The sequence below is a fragment of the Struthio camelus genome, chromosome 12, assembly GCF_040807025.1.
Source record: "Struthio camelus isolate bStrCam1 chromosome 12, bStrCam1.hap1, whole genome shotgun sequence".
Taxonomy (NCBI): domain Eukaryota; kingdom Metazoa; phylum Chordata; class Aves; order Struthioniformes; family Struthionidae; genus Struthio; species Struthio camelus.
In genome coordinates this window covers 15,984,120-15,993,703 of record NC_090953.1, presented here as the reverse complement: position 1 = coordinate 15,993,703, position 9,584 = coordinate 15,984,120, and positions in this window count along the sequence as shown.

Genomic DNA, 9,584 nt, shown 5'->3' with positions numbered 1-9,584 from the left:
CTGAGCATAGAACCAGTGGTCAGGCAGCCAACACTGCTGCTGCTGGGCCCTCAGTGCCCCTGTCGTTCTCATGGCAAACTTGCTCATTCCTTCCTGCAGAAAGTTCTCTTTGCGCATCATGGGGGAAGGTGGGGAAATGACTCTAGAAACCCCAATTCACTTCTTTTTCTCTGCAGGCAGGGAAGCCAGAAATACTTTTGTCTCCATCTATCGCTCCACAGTGCGGGCAGAGCATGAGGCTCTTGGGCTGCCATCGACTGAGAGCTCTTCATCCTTCTTCAGAGGGACGCTCATGGGCCAGTGACTTCAGGAGAGCGTGATGTTTTCAGTGGTGCAACTGGTGAGTTGCAATCAAATCATTCTGAATTCTCCTAGCAGCCTGTGTCTCTTTGGGTTTTGTGGGCTTTTCCTCTTTTCCTTTTCTGTATTAACATCCATATGCATCATGTAGTACGGTGACATGAGTCTTTTTCTACAGTCATCTCTCTCTGCTGAATGGTCACAGATGCCCACTGTTGTCACCCTAGAGTGTCAGAAATGGCTCTGTGATGGTTTACAGACACACATGTCCAGAATTTCTGAGCACTGGTTCGAAATAGCTAGAGAATTCCATAGTGTCCAATAAAAACACAGCTAAATTTCAGAAAAGAATCTTTCTAGAATCTTCTTCAAGAAAAGGTTGTAAAGATGTATCTACCAAAAAGCCCTGATTCAGAGAAAATTCAGTTGTCTTTTCATTAATACCAGATTTGGGCTCTGACTCAGCAATGCTCATGAGTTACTTCCACAGTGCCAGTTATTGAAATGTACCTCAAGAACTGGAGCCTTGGAGACTGAAGTCATGCAAAAATGAACATATCAGTCTTCTAAAATACCTTGGAAAAACAGCGGATTCATTTTGATATGTAATGTGGCAGAGCACAGGGGAAAACTACCTGCTATTGTTTCTCAGCATCCTAAAGAAGCTGAGTCAGTACTGAAATCTTCAGTGGACAGTATAGAAGTGGCATTTAAAAAGATTTTTAGCAATGAAAAAGATATTTCGGATGAATCGTGTAGTGATGAACATTGTAGGGAAAAATGTAATAATAAATCATTCAGATCTGCAGTGTCGTAGATGAAATAGGAAGAGCCTAGCACAATAATCTGTTGCTATTGAAAAAAGTGTGGAATTGCTGTAGTTTAAGAGCAAATGCTTACAAGAGAGAATTTGTTTTCAAGATGACAGTATTATTACAGACCAATTTTTTTTGTATTTGCTCTAGTATATGCATTTGATATTCTTTTCCTCTGTGTTATTTCACGTTAAAAAAAAATCAAAAAGGCATTAATTTTGCCCTCCACGTTTTAATAATGTAGAATATTCCTGGGTGAAGTTTCAGATCCTACTTATTCTGCTATTGTCTTGTCTTGGCTGTGTGCTTGGTAGCTCATGTTAACTTCTACACTGTGGATAGAATGAAACAAAAAAAAAGGCCTGATGGCACAGCAATGTGCAGTTAGTCAACAAAACAAGAGTGATGAGAACTCCAAAAGGGTTTTATTTGCTGTTCTGCGCTGCAGATCTACCTGTGAAGCTCCCTGATTCAGGGGGTGAGTGAGGTGTCAGTGGCACCCACTGCCCTGCAGTGCTTGGGGGAGCAGGGGTAGTGCTTGCAGGGACAAGGACAGAGCAGAGTGAGCCCTGGCTGGTGTTTGTGGCAAGAGGCAAAAGCAATATGAGCAGTTCCGCTCAATTCTCTTACTCCAGATGAGCCAGTTTTGCTTTGTTTTCTGTTCTAACCTATGCGATTCCAAGTGTTAAATTGCATTAGAGGCATCCATTTGGTTATGGAATAAGGAAATGCATACTTATAGCTAGGAAGTGGGCCTTACAGCCGGGCTCTTTGGAACGTGGGGCCCTGTTTGCTGGTAGTAGAGACCTTCCTCATTAGCCACAGTGCACAGCGATGATTTCTCCAGCTTGTGTATCCCACATGCCTGGTGTGGCCAGGCAGTTGCTTGCAGATCCGGCACACAGAACTGCAAAACCTAGGGCCCTATGGGAGTAGCTATGCAAAACGTGAGTTAGTGGTGTGAGTTCCACACTGCCCCTGCCATGGAAAGCAGATGCCCTTTCTAAAGGGCATGTGAGCTCTCTGCTAAATGACTGAGCTCAGGGACAGGGATCCACTTTCTGTAACGCAGCCAAACTCAGGGCTCAGTAGATTTTTGTTGCTTGGTCTTCATGTCTCTCTAGAAGTCCTTTACACACCTACTACACTCTGAACTCCTAAACAGGAGCCCGCTGTCTCTGTGTAAGTTACCTTGTCCACCTCTCCATGCCTTGTCAAACCAAGGTCCCCGTGCTGCCTCTCTTCTCCCTCTACCATGTGAACACCACATATCTTGCTTACCAAAACCTCTGCATTCCTGCCTCCTGGACATGCAAAATGTGCCCTTCTTGGGATAATCCCTTCTAGGATAATGCCCTAACTCATAGCACTGTTGGGAGGACCTGGTGCTTCTGGATTCTCTGTAGGGGCTTCCCAGACCCTGTGCCAGCTGCATACACCTCCAAGCTATGTGGTATTGCAGAAATCAGCAGGGTAGCATGAGCTGCACCTAAACAAATTGCTGCTCCCCAAGCTCTCACAAACTGTGCACTTCAGTGCCAGAGGCCACGAGCCCTGACTGCCAGCAGCTGCATGCACAGGATCCCTGGACTGCGGCTGGTGGAGAAGCAATGGAGACTTTCCTGGGAGATGGTGAGCTCGCCGGGTGCTGCAGAAGGCGCATCACCAAAGCTGAAGTCTGGCAGCGGTTTTACCCTGCGGTTCTCCCAGGGATTTGCCCTTCCTTGCTGAGCGTGCGCTCACGCTCCATACCTACCCCACACAGCAAGGCTCCTTCTTCCGGCTCTGGGAGGCCTGGGGCAGAGGGGCCACAGCAGTGCTTGGGCACACTTGGCTTGGGAGCCTAGCTCAAGCATTGGCCAGCACGGCCCTGCGTCTCCCTAGAATGCCCCAGAGAAGGGTTTGTCCTTCAGGCTTAGAGATGATACGTGGTTTCAATCCGTCCTCACTGCTAACTGGCTTTGGTATAACAAACTTTATTTACATTTCATAATTACCTTAAAGCCTTATTACAGCAGACACCTGGTACTTGCCATCACATGTAAGGTTGCAAAACAGTTTCCATAGCGACAGCTGTCTCTGCACATCATCATTTTCCAGAGCATTTCTGTATTGGTTAAAAAGTATTCCACAATTGCTTTCTGACCAAGGTTTAATTTTCCCATCAATCACTTCTGAACTAATTTGAGGTGAAAGAATGTATTATTTTTTATTTGAAAAAATGATCCCTGATATTCTTCTAGATAAAACTACACAAAAATAGTCAAGCTGAGGACCACAAGTATTGTTTGGACAGAAAATAAATGGTAGGTTTTAATTTAGTTTTAATTAAAGTAAAATAATACCACGTGCGTACACAGCAGTGATTTTCTTTTTTTTTGGAGCATTTAGTTATGCTGTTAGGCATCTCTCCTTCTACTGGACTAGCTCGCAAGTTTTAAACACTTACAAATGTCTAAAAAATAACAGCTAGCTATCTTAAAGATTGGCTTTTTTTTAGTAGATGTCACACTGAATCTTAGCTGTCTAAAAAGTAAAAATGACCCAGTATTTTCAGACTACACTTTTCTCATATTAAGGGACATGTGACATTTTTTCATTTGTTAGAATCAGTCAAAGATAAAGTCATTTAGCATACTGGGAGATTCGGAGCATCTAGGTTTTAGCTAATCCCGACTCTGACTTGAATCAGGCCCAGGATTTGCTGCTTAAATGTCTATAACTTTAAATTAGCAGGTTGATTTTCTTCAGTCTTAAGACTTGTACTGACTCTTGAAATCTACAAAACAAATATAATTTTAAGAGAATTACCATCCTAGTTTTAAAGTTTTTTGCATTTAATTTAACAAAATAAATGTGAACTGATATAATCTTAAATAGCGCTATTTCAGATCTTATTCTATCCATATTCAACCACAGCCTTTTAATATTGCCATTCTCTGACCTCTTCGGTTTCTCATGATTTATGGACTCCTTTTGTACTGTCTTTTTGGAATATTTGCCCAGCCTATTTTGTTCAATTTAGTAGATTTCAATCAATATAGACCTAATTTAAAGTATTGAAGGATTTAAATTGCAGGCATGTCTAAAAACCCAGTTTTGGGGGACAGCAAAGTTGATTAGGGGTCAAGAAATGTTTGTATTCCTTCTAAAGGCAAATATATTAGGTATATTAACCTGGAAAAGTATGGTCAGCTCTCAAATCTGCTGGCAGTTTCCTGTGGGTCACCTTTGTGTCCGTCGCAGCTGGCAGCAGAAGCGCAGCCCTCCCTTAGCGTTTTCTGATTCCCAGCAGTTCTGTGTGTGGCTTCAAAAGCACAGCTTCCTAGTTAACCCCAATTGTCCTCCTTTCCATCAGAGTATGGCCTGGAAGGGCCATATTCTTTTATTCTTTAACGAAATTCAGTGCAGGTTAATTGCACACTTGCATTTTGAGAGATCAGATGAAGATAAAGATATTATGTTTAAATGACTTTCACTCTTTCTGTATGCGCATTTTTATGGCCTTCAGTAATCTAAGGATATCTAAGGATAATTTTCTATTCAACCTCAAATATATGCACATCAATTTGTTCAATAATATACTTTTTGTGTGAGGGAATGAATACAAGGACATTTACTTAGGTTAAAGTAGAAAATTTAAATACATTGAATTACATACTGAAGGTATGTTATAATAAAAGCAGTGCAAAAAGTCTAAGTACTTAAACTAGTAACATTAACATAACGTTAACATAACCTTTTTCATTTAGCATAGAAATACATAATATTGCCATTTAATGTTCACAAAGCAATGCCCTGTAGAACTTGGGTTGTGAGTTTGTGATGGATTCAGTACGTTTGTAATGATGGAGCTTTTTGGAAGGGAATTTCTTCTCCTGTGTACTTGCAGTCCTGGAGCAGATTTTGCACCAGAAGAGCATGCTGACTTTCGAAAAGGCAAAAGGTCCAAGTTTGAGTTGAATAAATATCTCATCAGCGTTCCATTATCAAGTTGTAATCAGATTACTGAATAGTATTTTTGGGATAGTTACATAACAAAGGAGATACCTGCTTTTCCCATTTGTGTTAAAGAATATATTTTCTAAAATGTCAGAGACACATATTTAGTTCTATTTTAATACTTTTCACAACCCCCTTCAAATTAGTTGTTCAGCAGCAGATAGCAGAAAAAGTCACTTTTACATTCACCTGTTCATCCTCCTTTGCGTCCTCATCTGTCAAGTTCAGGCCTTCTGGATTTTTTGTCATATGTTTATTTAAGTGTTAATGTAAGAGTGCCAAAAGAATGTAAGAAAATATTGCGGGGGGAAAAGAATCACAGGTGGCTAAAATAACATTTAGAGTAACTGAAATGGGTACACCGATCTGCTGCTGCTTATGTTCAGATGTTGGCTTTTAGGAGATAGTATTCTTAAACATCGCTGAATGTGTCTGTTTCTCAAGCCTGGCTGGTTGTTATTTTTTGATTATAGTCAAGTCAACAATAGGAATGTTCCATAACAGCAACATAGTTTTTAAAGCCTGACACTGCAATTCATGTGGCAATATTAAACTACATTTACTCTTGGTGTTTGAATAATGCAAGCAGATCAATAGAATAGATGAAAGTTGAGGTTCACAGAGACAACTCTAACAAGAAAGGCAAAATGGGAATGATCTGTGTTTCTGTCATATACAGCAGAAGGCAGAGTATTTCTATGAACATGAAAATCCAGGGATGCCTTTGTTTACAAGAAAATGTATCACATTAAATAACAGAACAACACATTTTCCCTGCAAAAGAAGTAACTTCCCTGGCTGTGGAGGTGCCTTCTGCTGTTTCCTTTAGTATTTGATTACTACTATGTTTTTGAGTAATATATTTCTGAATACTTTTTATAAGATGAATTCTCTGGGAATTGCTGCCTATTAATGCTTGGGGATTGACATTAGTGTTTGAGGCTTGATATAGTGGTACCAGCTTCTGACAAAAGCTTTTGAGGAGTGAGAATCCCTCCTATAGTGCTTTTTTAAAAAAAGAAGCATTTCCTATATAGTTAGAAAAAATGTTCTTTTGCTTTAGTGAACAGAGAGAAACTTCTTTTTAAAAGCCAGCCAACTTGCTGAGCTGAGAAAGGACCTCTGGATGAATTTAGTATTTGCTATTGACAGCTGGCTCACTTCCACTATTTTGCACAAACCCTCAGCTCTTGATCCAGCCCTCGTGCGGTGCTGAAGAGCAGGAAAACTGTTGGAAAGAGGCAGCTGGAGTCTCCCCTTTGGGAGGAAGCTCTGGCAGGGGCATAGCTAGTACAGCCAGCTCAGTACCAGCTCCTTTTACCTTCTTGATGCTGCTGTAGAAATATAAATTTTCCAGCATGAAAGCTGATTTTGTAGTCTACTAATTTTCTGTACTCTCCACAGGAATTTGAGATAACTGGCTTCCTTTTACCTTCTTTTGATTTTGTTTTGTTTTTGAGGGCCTGATGTTTTGCTTATTCACCACATGTTTTGTTGGCAGAAGCCCTTCAAAGAGTGAGGTGAAGCTAATGTAGATTTGCAGCAGCCTTGGGACTGCTCCTGTTTATACTGTGGGCAGGGACAAACTGAACCAGGCTTCTCCAGGAATGAGGGGAAAGAAAACAGCTGTAATAATCTCTCTAACTCCCTTCTGTCTTCTGATGAATGTCTGAGGAGCTTGTCTTCAGGATGCTGAAGTCAGTGATTGGATTACAGTAGATAAAATTATGTTGTATTTGTTCTTAAGTGTGACTTATATCCACAGAAGAAAAAATTACAGGGAAAAAGCAGTTTCCACAGTCAGGGAACTGTCACTTTTGCTTTGATAGAAAAATGATGAGTTGACATACAAAGCATTTTCACCATGAAAATCTCTATCGCAATTGAAGAAGGATTAGTTTCATTTTCCAGTGTCCTGTAGGCAGATTTGGGTCATTTCTTAGATCTCTGCTAAAAAAAACCACTGTAGAATTTAGGGCAATGACTAGAAACTCATCCCTGGATAGAGGAAGTCTGAAGAACGAAGGTAGGCTGCCCGCTCATTCATTAATATCAGTGCTAGGATTTAAAGTGGGGTTTTATGCTAGTGGGAAGTGATGTGAGCAACGCTGCTTAACAAAAAATCCGTACTGAGTTGGAACCAAATACCTGTCTAACGTCTCCTGTAAGTTAACCATAACTTTGCAGTCAGTAGCCATGAATCTAGGAATATACTGAAATTCCTGCAGGCCTCGAGGCAGAAATATAAATTTTCCAGCATGAAAGCTGATTTTGTAGTCTACTAATTTTCTGTACTCTCCACAGGAATTTGAGATAACTGGCTTCCTCTTTTGGGTATTGTGCAAAACTTTTTCTTATTAGAAAATGTAATAAATGTTTTTGTGTATATTTCTAGTGTTATTTCCTTTCAATAGTTTAAAGAAGACTGTTTGAACCTACAACAGTAGAACAACCTACAGTAGAGCGTGAAGGGTTTTCTACGCCAAATTTATCCTTAGCAATTCACAACTGTTATGTTCACTGTCAAATTGTAAACTATTATAAAACTACTCCTAATTATATCATGAAAACCATCCCTCCATGTTCATCTATCGTGAATATTTAAAATAAGTTTTTAAAAAAATTAAGTTTCAAAGGTTGTAAGGTCCACAGCCTTGTATCTTCCAGTGTGTAAATAACCCTATATGATGGCATTGTATCATATTTCAAAGCTGAATTTGTATAATTTCACCTTCTGTCCACTATCTTTACTTACACCTCTCCCTGTAAAGCAGCCAGCTTTCTTCATCACGTAGAATTCTGTAGACACAGTGATCAAGTGATCAGCCTGCTTTTCGTTAAGGTGAATAGCTTGAGTTCCTTCAGCCTTAAGCTGTGAGATTTGTTTTTTAGTCTGGGATATTTCTGTGGTCCTCTTCCCAGCGTTTCTGAGCTCCTATGAGAATGTGAATTATAGGGTCTGGTAGTAGCTGTATCCGTGCCCTCCTCAGAGGCAAGAGGTCTTTCTTACAGTCACTTGATATTGCAGCTTTTTTAATATATCTTTCTTTCTTCCAGAATAGCACCAAACACACACTGAAGCAGGAGTTTGCAGTGATCTCCAGGTTCATTTCTGAGTCGTTATTCTCCAAAGTAATTTCTTATCCTCTAGGCATTCTATTCCCATATGTATTACTTGGCATTTGCGATATTGAAATGCTTTTGATTGGATTATGACTGTTCAGTTAGCTCTGGCAGTAGTAACGTGTCTTTTTCATAAACCCTCCTTTACAATTCCATAACGGATCAGCAGATTTCTGAAGCATCCACCATCATTTTTCAAATAAATTGTTGATTTAAAAAGTATAATCTTTGTGGAGAATTACCAGTTAGTGGTCTGCCCATTCCAATACACTGGGACATCTCTTAAGCAAGTTTTAAAAATGTTTAGTATGTCCTTTTTAATCCCCCACATGCAAATTTGTTTCATTTTAAGTCAAGTGCCTTGGAGAAGTCCAAGTGTACTGTGCTGACACAGCTGTCTTTACCAAGCCTGTGCGTAATCTTTCGAAGAAGATAGCAGGCTGGTTTCGCAGAAACAGCTTACTAGGAAAACATAGGTGTTATTCTGACTCTTGACCGGCATTGATGATATTTGAGTCTTTGCTGGAAGAGTTACATGTTAACTGCTCCAGGCTAGGTGTAAGTCGGACCCCTTTCTGCAGCTGCTTTTACCACTTGTAAATACTGCAATTACATTGGGAGTATTTTGTACTTGAAAATTTCCTGACTTCTCTAGGTTTGTTAAAAATTGTCATTAGTGGTTCAGAGAGTTTCTCAGCTAATTAGCTGAGCCTGTTGATTTGAAAGTATCTAGTTTTTCCAGATGCTGCCTCACATTTTCTTTTATTACAGGTTGTGCATTTTTGTTCTGTTCAGCATCAGATGGGATGAATCTTTTAGTGCTTTGTTTTAAATATAGGACAAAGAATTAAGAAACGTGTCTTCCTTTTTTGAATTAGTATTTGATTTTATTATCTGTATAAAGCACTTAGTGTATCCTTCACTTACAGATTCTTTTTTCAGAGTTTGTTGTTAAAAGCATATTCTTAATGTCTGTAAGCCCACTGGGTATTTCACTGATTCCTTCAGTGTCTATTGTCACTCATTTTCAATTTAAATCTTATAATGTAACTGTTAATGTTTTACTTTGTGCCTTACTTTACAATTTATTATGTTTTATTAATGTTTAGACTAGAAGTTTACTTCTTTGCCTTGTTTTTAAATCTGTTATGTTTTTCAGGTTTGTGAAAGTGGTGTCCAGTAGGACTTTGGCCAGTATTTTCAATTGGATATGTAGTATTCTCAGCAGTGATCTTACTTTTGCATATTACACATGCAAAGAGGCAAAAGAAGGGAAAGATTTCAGGAGATGGATACTTTATAATTCTTGTCCTTTCTGAAGACTTTTCTTCTAAAGAAAGTAAT